The sequence below is a fragment of the Geotrypetes seraphini genome, chromosome 4, assembly GCF_902459505.1.
Source record: "Geotrypetes seraphini chromosome 4, aGeoSer1.1, whole genome shotgun sequence".
In the NCBI taxonomy this organism is placed as follows: Eukaryota; Metazoa; Chordata; class Amphibia; order Gymnophiona; family Dermophiidae; genus Geotrypetes; species Geotrypetes seraphini.
Genome location: NC_047087.1, coordinates 145,071,984 through 145,085,751, shown reverse-complemented (window position 1 = coordinate 145,085,751; position 13,768 = coordinate 145,071,984). Strand labels below are relative to the sequence as shown.

The 13,768-nt window shown below is 39.6% G+C and overlaps 1 protein-coding gene across 5 annotated transcripts in view; it reads left to right on the top strand.

Moving 5' to 3' along the window:
- SLC12A3 (solute carrier family 12 member 3) overlaps nt 1-13,768 on the top strand; it is a 757,364-nt gene that overhangs the window by 135,386 nt on the left and 608,210 nt on the right. The window lies entirely within an intron of this gene.

Sequence of the window (13,768 nt, the reverse complement as noted above, 5' to 3'; positions counted from 1 at the left end):
CCACACATCTTGAAATTTATTAAAATTTCCTTTCTGAAGAGCTAATGTTCTTTTCATTTTATAAATATGACATACTGAATTTCACCAAAAATTATAGTTTAATCTACTCCAATTTTTCCAATTGCATGTTATTTGTTGTATGGCGACTCCTGTTAAAAATAAGTAAGATTTTATTATTTTTGGAAGATATTTGGCTCTTAGCCCTCATAGACATGCCAAATAATACTGTATCATACGATAATGCCACATAATCGTACAGTTTTTTCCATTTGATGTTTCTGATTGGAGGGTATGTGAATGGTGTCTGGGTTCTCCTGTGTCTGGTTGTGGTAGTTTGGATTAGGCAGTTGTTCAAGTAGGCTGGGCTGTCACCATTTATGGATTTAAATAGTAGACAGTAGAATTGGCGATTCAACTCCTCCCTCCTTGATGAGAATAATTTCAGAGATTCTATTAATAATGCTATAGACAAATTCTTTAAATTCAACCTTCCTTCCCATACTGATTGGATTAACACTTAAGATGCCTTTAAGGCTTACATACGAGGAACCATTATTCAATTCTCCAGTCATCTTCACTCTACCAAGAAACAACTCTAAAAAGATCTAGAGAAGCGCATCCATGAAGCAGAATTATTACACCTATCAAACTTAAATGATATCCCTGCACTTCTTAATCTCCGCAAGCTCCGCCTACAATACAATTCTCTTCTCAGTTCCTCAGCTGCCAAGTCAGTTTTCATTCAGGCATCCACATATTATGCTGATAACAATAAAACTGGCCATCTTTTAGTGAACTTTTATTGTAAACCGCTATACTCTCTAATTCGCTGTATGTAAAACTTCTCTTGATTGTATTTACAGTTTAGTTTATTGTAAACCGCCTAGAAGTCGCAAGATTACAGGCGGGATATAAGAATAAAGTTATTATTATTATTATTATTATTAACTACCTGAAGAAATCCAATGATAAAATCTCAATAACTTCAATCAAAGACTCATCTTGTAAACTGATCACAGGTACTCCTGATATTTCATCGAACTTCCTCTCATTTTATCGACAACTTTACTCCTCAGAATCTCCCCCTTCTGCCACTCTTACCGACTCTTTCTTATCTCTACCCCATCCTTCACTTTCACCCGAAGATCATCTTTTGCTAGATAAAACTTTTACATCACAAGAACTCATAGATGCCATCAACTCCCTTGCTTCCAATAAATCTCCTGGTCCAGATGGCTTGACCACCGAGTTTTATAAAGCCTTTTTACCTTCTCTGCTCCCGCATATGATGTCTTTCTTTCACTATCAGAAAAGAAATCAAAACCCTGCTTTTCAAAAAATTCATCCAAATATCTTAACCCCTCCTCTTTTACCTCCAGAAGATTCACCTACCTTCAGATAACCTTCCCCCAAATTACCCACCTTAACACCTTCCAATTAAACAAATACCATAAATAGATTGTAACCTACCCTCTCTAACTGCATTCCATATGTATTTTTCATACAGTTCTTCACTGTCAGTTTAATTTCCATCCTATAAGTTCACATAGAATTTTTCTTTTTTCAACCATCTTTATTTTCTCTTCTTTATTAATTTCCAGGTACTTTAGTTAGATTGTGAGCCTTCGGGACAGTAAGGGAATTTTTTAAGTACCTTCTTACTTCTCATTTATAATCTTAATGTATATTTTCTTCAAACCGCTTAGAACCTAAAGGATATAGCGGTATATAAGAAATAAATTACATTACATTACATTACTATCTATGTGCCCAAGGTCAATCCTACGGCTCTTTCACGGAAGCCACCCTTATCGTTTTTCCAAAACCAGGCAAAGATTCCTAAGACATGAAGAATTATCACAAAGATATTAGCTATATGTTTACAATCTATTCTACCCAAACTCATCACTCCCGATCAATCAGGATTTCTAAATAACAGATACTCTTCTAATAACACTCGCTTATTGTCAAATATCATACACCATACCATAGCGCGCGATGATAGACTCTTAATAATGGCCCTCGATGCTGAGAAGGCCTTTGATTGGATAGAATGGCACTTCCTTTTTCACACACTGAAATGGTATGGATTTTCTGACTCCTTTATTCATAAGATCAGAGTACTTTATTCTCACCCACAAATGAGAATCATGATTAATGACCACCTCTCACAACCATTTCACCCGACTAGAGGAACACAACAGGGCTGTCCTCTATCTCCCTTACTATTTAATCTGGCTCTTGAACCTCTCCTAACTGCCATCAGACATGATTTTAGAATTGAAGGATTTTATATAAACTCTTTCTCAGTCAAACATTCAGCTTATGCTGATGATGTCCTTTTATATATCACTCCAGAATCTCTAATTTATGTCTTAGAACAAATCTGATTATACTCTGCTATTTCTGGGTACAAATTAAACATCACAAAATCAGAAATTTTACTGTTGAATTGCATTGATACACAATCAGAAGTTATTAACCAGGACTTTATTTGGTCCCCCAACAAAATCAAATACCTCGGCCTATATTTGGACCCTCTCTTGAATCCACTTTACAGCTTAATACCGAATTCCTCATCTCTACCATTCAAACTTGCACAAGGAAATGGTCCCCTCTTAATCTCTCCTGGTGGGGTAGACTCTCTATTATCCGCATGATGATTACCCCTAAAATTAATTATATCCTTAGCATGCTACCCATTCTCTTTCCACACTCTGTATACACTCGTATTGAGAAACTATTGACTGACTTTCTATGGCAAGGTAAACAACCTAGAATCGCACTTAGAAAACTGAAATCATTCCAACTTACCACCTCTACCTCAAAGAATAAAACAGCCCAGGAATAAATGGGTCACAGTAGGCTCAGGAAGACTGCGACATGTAACACAGAAACATCCACCTTCACTAATATTACCTCTACAGAATTCCTTCGCTCCTCTAGTGCACTGCGATACTCAAGAAAACAGAAGGGAGGTGGGATTGGAACCAATGAAGGTAACTCAAGAGAACAAGCGCACCCTAAGCACAAATAAAAAGCCAAAAACAGAAAACTATTACTGTTGGGGGATTCCATCATCAGAGGCATTAACCTTGGAACACAGGGCGAGGAGACCAAAATAGTGAATTGTCTTCCAGGATCCTCAGCTACCAGAAGTTCCAGGCAAATACTGACTATAATTAAGGAAGAAACAAAGGATTTTAACACTGATGTTGTTATCCATCTGGGAACAAATGACCTGGCCAACAACTCCACATTTGCAGTACAGAAAGCTTTTCGGGAGCTTTGTGGTTAATCTTTTGTAAAGACTTTAGTAAAGACTTTAGCTTTTTCTGAAATACTGCCTGCATATGGAAAGGGAGAGCAAAGAGTGAAAAATACAGAGGACTTTAATAGATGGCTCAAAGCCTGGTGTCATCAAGAAGACTTCAGGTACATAGGAAGATGGGGAAATACATGGAAGGACAAAAAGCTATATTGCACTGAAATTTAGACAATATGTTTCTAAGCATTTAAACTAGAAGGTGGGGGTGGTGTATGTATGAAGGACAATTACAGAGACCACCCCCGGCAAAAGAAAAGATGTATTGCAACGGAAAGTGAAACGAAACAAAAATCCATACGAAAAAGGAGATTACCGCTGAAAAATAGCTGGAAAGTGATGACCACAAATGCTCGCAGTCTAAGCAACAAAGTTCATGATCTGTAAGCCCTGATGTTAGAGGCAGATCTAGATATTGTCGCTATTACAGAGACATGGTTGAGTGAATCCCATGGATGGGATGCAAACATACCAGGATATAATCTTTTTAGGAAGGACAGAGAGGGTCAAAAAGGTGGAGGAGTAGCTCTCTATGTAAAGATGCGGATGCGGATGCGGACTGGAATGTTCCGTCTGCGGAATCGGAAAGAAGTAGGGAGATTGTGGATGCCTTTCAAGAGGCTCTGCTCAGACAAATGGTGACGGAACCCACAAGGGAAAAAGCGATATTGGATCTGGTCCTCACAAATGGAGAGAGTATCTCTAATGTTCGAGTGGGTGCTCACCTGGGTAGTAACGATCATCAAACGGTTTGGTTTGATATAACGGCTAAAGTGGAGAGCGGCCGCACGATACTTAAAGTCCTAGATTTCAAACGTACGGACTTTAATGCAATGGGAAAGTACCTGAAGAAAGAGCTGTTAGGATGGGAGGACATAAGAGAAGTGGAAAGACAGTGGTCTAAGCTGAAAAGGAGCGATAAAAATGGCTACGGACCTTTATGTGAAGAAAATCAATAAAAACAAGAGAAAAAGGAAGCCGATATTGTTCTCCAACCTAGTGGCTGAGAAAATAAAGGCGAAAGAGTTGGCGTTCGTGAAATATAAAAAAACCCACGAAGAGGAGAGCAGAAAGGACTACAGGGTGAAACTGAAAGAAGCCAAGAGAGAGATACGTTTGGCGAAGGCACAGGCGGAAGAACAAATGGCTAAAAATGTAAAAAAGGGAGATAAAAATTTTTTCAGATATATTAGTGAAAGGAGGAAGATAAAAAATGGAATTGCTAGGCTAAAAGATGCTGGGAACAAATATGTGGAGAGTGATGAGGAGAAAGCAAATGTGCTAAACAAATACTTCTGTTCTGTGTTCACAGAAGAAAATCCTGGAGAAGGATCGAGATTGTCTGGCAAAGTTACACGAGAAAATGAAGTAGATTCTGCGCCATTCACGGAGGAGGGTGTTTATGAGCAACTTGAAAAACTGAAGGTGGACAAAGCGATGGGACCAGACGGGATCCATCCCAGGATACTAAGGGAGCTCAGAGAGGTTCTGGCGAGTCCTATTAAAGACTTGTTCAACAAATCTCTGGATTCCTGGGGATTGGAGGAGAACGGATGTGGTCCCTATTCTTAAAAGTGGTCACAGGGATGAAGCAGGAAACTACAGGCCGGTGAGCCTCACTTCAGTTATTGGAAAAATAATGGAAGTGTTGCTGAAAGAAAGGATAGTGTACTTCCTTGAATCTAATGGGTTACAGGATCCGAGGAAACATGGCTTTACAAAAGGTAAATCGTGCCAAACGAACCTGATTGAATTTTTTAATTGGGTGACCAGAGAGCTGGATCGAAGACATATGCTAGATGTAATTTACTTGGATTTCAGCAAAGCCTTTGATACAGTTCCTCATAGGAGGCTTTTGAACAAACTTGAAGGGCTGAAGTTAGGACCAAAAGTGGTGAACTGGGTCAGAAACTGGCTGTCGGACAGACGCCAGAGGGTGGTGATTAATGGAAGTCGCTCGAAGGAAGGAAAGGTGACTAGTGGAGTCCCTCAGGGTTCGGTGCTGGGGCCAATCCTGTTCAATATGTATGTGAGTGACATTGCTGAAGGGTTAGAAGGAAAAGTGTGCCTTTTTGCAGATGATACCAAGATTTGTAACAGAGTAGACACCGAAGAGGGAGTGGAAAATATGAAAAAGGATCTACAAAAGTTAGAGGAATGGTCTAATGCCTGGCAACTAAAATTCAATGCAAAGAAATGCAGAATAATGCATTTGGGGATTAATAATAGGAAGGAACCGTAATGCTGGGAGGAGAGAAGCTGATATGCACGGACGGGGAGAGGGACCTTGGGGTGATAGTGTCCGAAGATCTAAAGGCGAAAAAACAGTGTGACAAGGCAGTGGCTGCTGCCAGAAGGATGCTGGGCTGTATAAAGAGAGGCGTGGTCAGTAGAAGGAAGAAGGTGTTGATGCCCCTCTACAGGTCATTGGTGAGGCCCCACTTGGAGTATTGTGTTCAGTTTTGGAGACCGTATCTGGCGAAAGACGTAAGAAGACTTGAGGCGGTCCAGAGGAGGGCGACGAAAATGATAGGAGGCTTGCGCCAGAAGACGTATGAGGAGAGACTGGAAGCCCTGAATATGTATACCCTAGAGGAAAGGAGAGACAGGGGAGATATGATTCAGACGTTCAAATACTTGAAGGGTATTAACGTAGAACAAAATCTTTTCCAGAGAAAGGAAAATGGTAAAACCAGAGGACATAATTTGAGGTTGAGGGGTGGTAGATTCAGGGGCAATGTTAGGAAATTCTACTTTACGGAGAGGGTAGTGGATGCCTGGAATGCGCTCCCGAGAGAGGTGGTGGAGAGTAAAACTGTGACTGAGTTCAAAGAAGCATGGGATGAACACAGAAGATTTAGAATCAGAAAATAATATTAAATATTGAACTAGGCCAGTTACTGGGCAGACTTGCGCTACCGGAGGAAGTGATCAGGCAGAGTACGGTACAAGGATTCAAACAGGGATTGGATGGATTCCTGAGGGATAAAGGGATCATGGGATACTGAGGGAGGAGCTGGGATGTAACACAAGTATAGGAAGTTAACCAGGTAATGAGTATAAACCAACCTGGTCGTGCATGTGCAAGACCGGAGGGCTAGGACTTCGATAGGAAGGCAGGACTTAAATGAGAAACCAAGGTGGCAAGGGAGCCCCTTCTGATGATTCAGACAAGTCTTGACCTGTTTTTGGGCCACCGCGGGAGCGGACTGCTGGGCAGGATGGACCTGTGGTCTGACCCGGCAGAGGCACTGCTTATGTTCTTATGTTCTTATGTGTCTGTGTATGGCCGTTTGGTGGAGGATGGGTAGGGGAGGGCTTCAATGGCTGGGAGGGTGTAGATGGGCTGGAGTAAGTCTTAACAGAGATTTTGGCAGTTGGAACCCAAGCACAGTACCGGGTAAAGCTTTGGATTCTTGCCCAGAAATAGCTAAGAAGAAAAATTAAAAAAAATAAAATAAAAAATTTAAATTGAATCAGGTTGGGCAGACTGGATGGACCATTTGGGTCTTTATCTGCCGTCATCTACTATGTTACTATGTTACTAGATCAATATCCAAGCGACTGAAATGCAAGGGACCTGGGGAAAGGAAGAAGTGATATGGATAGCTCTGAAAAGAGAAGATGGAACTTCTATCTACGTGGGTGTAGTCTATAGACCGCCGACTCAATCACAGCAAATTGATAAGGATCTGATTGTGGATATCCAAAAGTTTGGAAGGAAAGAGGAGGTTCTGCTATTGGGAGATTTCAAAAATAATACAAAAAAGAGAAAGATTAACCACAAATAACTAGATCCACAGAAGGTTAACCAACTGAGAAAAGACCCTTATTGAAATGACTAGGATTTACTTATAAAATACAAATGAAGGAAAGAATCTCAGAATTGCCACCCCAAGGATCATAATAATATCACCTATATAGTAATCGTGGCATGGGTATCTTTCATTGATCCAAAACCTTCATGAATAACTGTGACATAATTTTATCACTTATTAACTAATAAATGCCTTCACTACTCAATGAATTTTAACATATACCTGGCCTATTTAACTTACCGGTATTTATATTATTTCTTTTTTTTCTTACTTGTTCACTATTTGTAAAAACTTCATCACTAAATTATAGTAACAGAACTGTGCAAATAGCAAATCACAGAACTGTGCAAAATAGCATGCCTAAAGTGCAAATATGCAAAAACTGTGCAAATAAGCAGAATAAATTATCTGTAGCTTAGATATAACATCATCGGTCCAAGTTTCCAAGTTTATTATAAGATTTGATTAATCGCCTATTCCAGGTTCTAGGCGATGTACAGCTAAAATTACAAAGTTAAGGTAAACATACATAATTAGAACAACTTAATATTAAACATATTAAAATAGCATAAAAATACATAACATGACTAAACGTATACAACAGGACAATGAACATACATGATCACTAAAAAGTAAAGTTATGGGAAGAAATACAATTCAATATAAAAGAAACAATTAAAGTTAAAAAACATTAGGGAAAGGGGAAGAAATTTAATATAAAATGTAGAAAAGATTTAATATAAAATGTAAAAAAAAAAATCAATTAATCACTAAAAGCATCTTTAAAAAGAAATCCCTTAAGTTTGCTCTTGAATTTGTCTAAAATTCTTTCTTCTCTTAAATGAATTGGCAAGGCGTTCCAGGCTAGAGGAGCCGTAACTGAAAAAATAGAATGACGTCGTGTACCAATAACTTTTAACGATGGAACAACTAATAAATGTTGATCAGTTGACCGTAACACTCTTGAAGTATTATAGGGGATTAAAAGTTTATAAATAAAAGCCGGAGTTTTAAAAATTATTGATTTGAAAGTGAGCAAATTTAATTTGTACATTATTCGATATGTAACCGGCAACCAATGTGCTTTCTCAAGCAAAGGCGTAACGTGATCGAATTTCTTAGCGTTTTCAATAAGTTTAATCGAGGTATTTTGAATAATTTGTAAGCATTTAATTTCTTTTTGTGCTATTCCTTTAAATAAGGCATTACAGTAATCAATCTTTGAAATAACTAAGGAGTGTATCAATATATTCAAGGATTTTGGGCAAAGAAATTTTTTCATTGAACGTATTTGGCGGAGACTATAGAAAGTAGATTTCACGACATGACTAATATGATCATGATAAGTTAGTTTTTCATCAAAAATAACTCAGAGAATCCTGATCTTATGAATAAGTTTCAAAGAAATGCTTTTAATAGTAATTGGACCAACGAGAGTAAAAGTGTCCTTCCAAGGGAATAGCAAGACATTTGTTTTTTCAATATTTAGAGCAAGTTTATTTATTTCGAGCCAATGATGAATCTGTTCAAGTTTAGAATTAATATTAGCTATTTCAGATGAACTGTTGGGATCCAGGGAATGTAATAGTTGTATATCGTCCGCATATGCAAATACGGTAAAACCAATGGATTGACAGATGGTCATGAGGGGAGCAAGAAAAATATTGAATAAAAGAGGAGATAGGATAGATCCCTGTGGAATTCCATATGGAACTGAGAAACTTTCCGAAATGGTATTATTAAAGTTAACTGTAGAAAAGCGATTGTCAAAGTAGGAGTGAATCCAAGAAAGTACCTGATCTGAGATACCAATAGATTGAAGTCTATTAAGTAAAAGATCATGATCAATGGTATCAAAGGCCGATGAAAGGTCGATTGAGATCAGAAGGACAGATGAATGATGGTCAAGGTGATATAGTATGGAAGAAGTCATGCCAATCAAGGAGTGTTCCGTGGAGTGATATTGTCTGAAGCCTGTTTGATTAGGATGAAGGACATTTGTCATTTCTACAAATTCTGAAATTTGATTATATACTATCTTTTCTGTTAATTTTGCTAAATAAGAAATATTAGCTATTGGCCTATAGTTTGATGTTTCTTCAGAGCTAGTCTTTGGGTTTTTTAAACTAGGACGAATAATGGCATGATACTTTGCTTCAGACTTTCTTTAATCAAAATTAATATTAAAGGACCAAAGATTGTAAAATATCTTTTAATAATAAAAGGAGGAATTGTATCAGCCTGAGACCCCTTATTATTAATAGTTTTTACGAGGGCTTCAAGCTCTCCTAAAGAGGGAAGATTAAAGTGAGAACATTTAGCAGACAAAGATGAACTAGGTTCTATGTCCAAGACTGAAGTAGAAGCATTTGTTTTTAAAAGATTTTCTCTTATATCTTTAATCTTTTTTAAAAAGTAATCCGCAAGTTCTTGCGCAGAGGGAACTGAATTAGTAACTGGAATGTGTTTTTTATGAGTAGGAGAAATAGATTTAAGGATGGCATAAAGCATAGAAACATTTTTGGCTTTAAAAATTTGATTAGAATAAAATTTCATTTTTGCCTGATTAATTTTATTTTATATATGTTTGATTGCTCTTTAAATTTATCCAAATTTATCTGACTCTTATTTTTCCTCCAATGTCTTTCTAATGATCTTAGTTGTTTTTTGATTAAGCAAAGTTCTGAGGTGAACCAAGGGTTAGCTTTTTTCCTTGCTGAAATAGTTTTAATTTGAAGAGGGACTAAAGAATCTAACAAATTTTTAATGGAAGAATCCTATCGAAGTAAGAGCTCTTCTATGGAATGAGTTTTTAAGTCCTGGGAGGTTAAATTAAAATTATCAACAATTAATTCTGATGATAGGCTGTTATAATCTCTGTATGTAATAGTTTGAGGTATTGTATTTATTTTCGTCAGGGAAGTTAAATAAGAAATTGATATAAGAAAGTGATCGGACCAAGGAATTGGAAGACAAGAGTCTAATTGGTAATAAATTTTAGTGACGAGAGAGGTTATAATCATATCTATAGTATGACCGGCTTGATGTGTTGGAAAAGTTTATAACGGATATAAATCTAGATCATTAAGGAGAGAAAGAGTATCCATAGTGTAATTATTATTCCGGTCTTCAAAATGAATATTGAAATCTCCTAAAATCAAAGGATTAGTAGTAGAGGTCGAAGCTTTAGTTATGCACTTATCTTTTCGACTTTATGTGAAATCATGAAGCAGCGGCATAGATTCTATCACCGCTACAGCCCCGTGTTATGTTCCAACGGGAACCCGTTTCGCCGCCGTGAAGCGGCTTCCTCAGGGTTTTTTATATACGGGCTAGAAATGAAAACATAAGAAAAAATAATAATTAAACTGCATTCTGATGTTTAGAATTACAAAATAAAGCACTTATAGCATTTACGGTCAAGCTGTTATAAGTTTAAGTTTATTAGGATTTTATATACCGCCTATCAAGGTTATCTAAGCGGTTTTTACAATCAGGTACTCAAGTATTTTCCCTCTCTGTCCCGGTGGGCTCACAATCTATCTAATGTACCTTGGGCTATGGAGGATTAAGTGACTTGCCCAGGGTCACAAACACAAACTCACACTAGAAAATGGCGCTTATATCGATAGAACGCTAACACATGCACAGTGGGCTATGGATCATTTAGCTATTTTGATTGGATGAATAGTTCCCGCTATCGGATGAAACAGCAGTCATTAAAACAACTTAGAAGCTATATAAATGTTGACCAATCTAATGCAGTATTTAGGCCGAAGGGAATCATACTCCTAAGGAGATATATCCATCTCAACTCCCGTTGTTTTAACTTTTTAACCCTGTTGCTTCCATGTTGAACCTTACAACGTCAATAGCCAAACAGCGAAGATCACAAAAAGTATGTTTGTTTGAGGCACAATGTTCTATTATAACCTCGGAGCTTCTGTTACGTTTCAGATTGGATTTATGCTCACTCATTCTAGTTTTGAGATCTCTTGTAGCCATGCCCACATACAATAATTTACATGGGCAGATGATAACATAAATAATGAAGGTTGTTCTGCGTCCTCTTCGCCAGTGCGAGAGGCAGCAGGCACCGGAGGAGAGGAGGAAGCCGGGAGAGAAGGCAGTGAGGGAGAAGCCAGGCAACGCGGGGTAGCGGCGAGAGGAAGCTCTGCCTACCCCCCAGCGTCACCAGCGAGCGTCACCAGCGAGCCCGGACTCCCCCCTTAAAAGAGGGGTCCATGGTGAAAAAGGTTGGGACATACCATAAAAAATGAAGATAAGTAACAAAGTGCCTGTATATTGTGTTCGCCGAGGATTGCTGCAAAAAGTAAAGCGTCTCAAGGAAGCAGTAAAAACAGGATCATCAGCAACACAGACAGGAACCAACAGATGGAAGACAGAAATCACCAGACACCGGGGGAGTAGGACCTTACGAAGAAACCGAGAATACGGAGGAGGCAAAGACTCACCAGAACCCTGAAGGAGAAGTGACGTACCACACTAAGGACACAGACCTGAGACCGAAGAGGAAGTTGAAGAAGGGAAATTCTGGTATTGTAGTGGGAGACTCAATCCTGAGAGAAGTGGACAGTCATGTGGCAGGAGGAAGAGAGGACAGGCTGGTGACATGTCTCCCAGGGGCAAGAACGAAGGACATCACCGACAGAATCAAGAGGATCCTGGATGGAGCTGAGACGGAAGAGACAGCGATGATAATCCACATTGGGACCAATGATGTCAACAGAAGACACTACAGCATGACTGCACTAACTGACCAGTTCAGGATTCTGGGTAGGAAACTGAAGCTGAGGACACGGAAGATAGCTTTCTCAGAGATCCTTCCAGTACCAAGGGCGGATGCGAAGAGGCAGGCCGAGCTACAAGCAATAAATGCATGGCTGAGGAGATGGTGCGAAGAGGAAGGCTTCCACTTCATAAGGAACTGGACAACCTTCTGGGGAAAGAGCAAGCTCTACAGGAGGGACGGACTACACCTGAGCGTAGCAGGGACGAGACTGCTGGCAAATAACATCGAGAGAGAAATAGAGAAGGCTTTAAACTGAGGAGAAGGGGAAAGCCGACAGCTGACCTGATGTTTACGCTTCGGACAAGAGTAACCAATAAAGATACTGAACGGGAAAAATGCGGGGAAGAGGTCAAAGGCAAACTACAGGGGTCAAGGGACCAAGTGAAATTAAAGATCAAAAAGAAGAGGAAACAGCAGGAGCATGAAAAATGTTGGGAAGAACCTAAAAGCCAACTACAAGACAAAAAAGACGCACCACAAGGAGAGGAGGATCAAAGCAAATTTCAGGGGATGGCATCCCTTGAGGGGGACAGCAAGAGAAACAAATCACGAGAAAAAACAGCAGGGGTAAAAAAGAACCAGGACTTAAATTGCCTATACACCAATGCAAGGAGCCTAAGGACCAAAATGGGAGAACTGGAGATCATGGCCAAAAGAGAGGACCTAGACATAATTGGAATCACAGAAACATGGTGGACAGAGGACAACAAATGGGACGTGGTACTGCCAGGGTACAAACGCTATAGGAGAGACAGGACTTGCAAGAAGGGTGGAGGAATAGCACTATATGTAAGGGACTCTATTCACTCAGCCAGGATGGATACGGCAGCAAAGGCAGAAGGATTGGAATCACTATGGGTCAAATTAACAGGGAAAAATGGAGCTGACACAAAAATGGGGCTGTACTATCGCCCACCTGGAAAACCAGAAGCAAACCTCCATGACCTGGAAGCAGAATTGAGACGGGAATGCAAAAGCGGAATTATGATGGTGATGGGGGACTTCAACTACCCGGGGATCGACTGGAGTATTGATCACTCCAACTGCGCAAGGGAAGAGGAATTCCTAGAGGCTGTGAGGGACTGCTTCATGGAACAGCTGGTCAAGGAACAAATGCGAGGGGACGCCACTCTCGACCTAATCCTCAACGGATTAGGCAGACCTGCAAAGGAGGTGGAAATAGTAGGGCCACTAGGCAACAGTGATCACAACATGATCCGGTATAAATTAGAAGTAGGGACCTCAAGGGTGAAGAGAACCACAACGACAGCACTCAACTTCAGGAAAGGGAACTACGATGCTATGAGGAAAATGGTGAGAAAGAAACTCAGCAACAGCTCTAGAAAGATGGGGACTTTCTCAGGGACACGGTGCAAGAAGCACAAAACCTATACATCCAAGTTTCAAGTTTATTAGGATTTTATATACCGCCTATCAAGGTTATCTAAGCGGTTTTTTTACAATCAGGTACTCAAGCATTTTCCCTCTCTGTCCCGGTGGGCTCACAATCTATCTAACGTACCTGGGGCTATGGAGGATTAAGTGACTTGCCCAGGGTCACAAGGAGCAGCGCAGGGTTTGAACCCACAACCCCAGGGTGCTGAGGCTGTAGATGCAACCACTGCACTACACACTCATCCCCAGGTTTAGGAAGGGGTGCAAAAAAAATCAAACAAAAGACCCGGTATGGACAACAAAAGAAGTAAAGAAGGCAATAGATGACAAGAAAGTGTCTTTCCAAAAATGGAAAAAGGACCAAACTGAGGAAAACCGGAAGGACCACAAAAAACACCAAAAGGAATGTCACCGAGT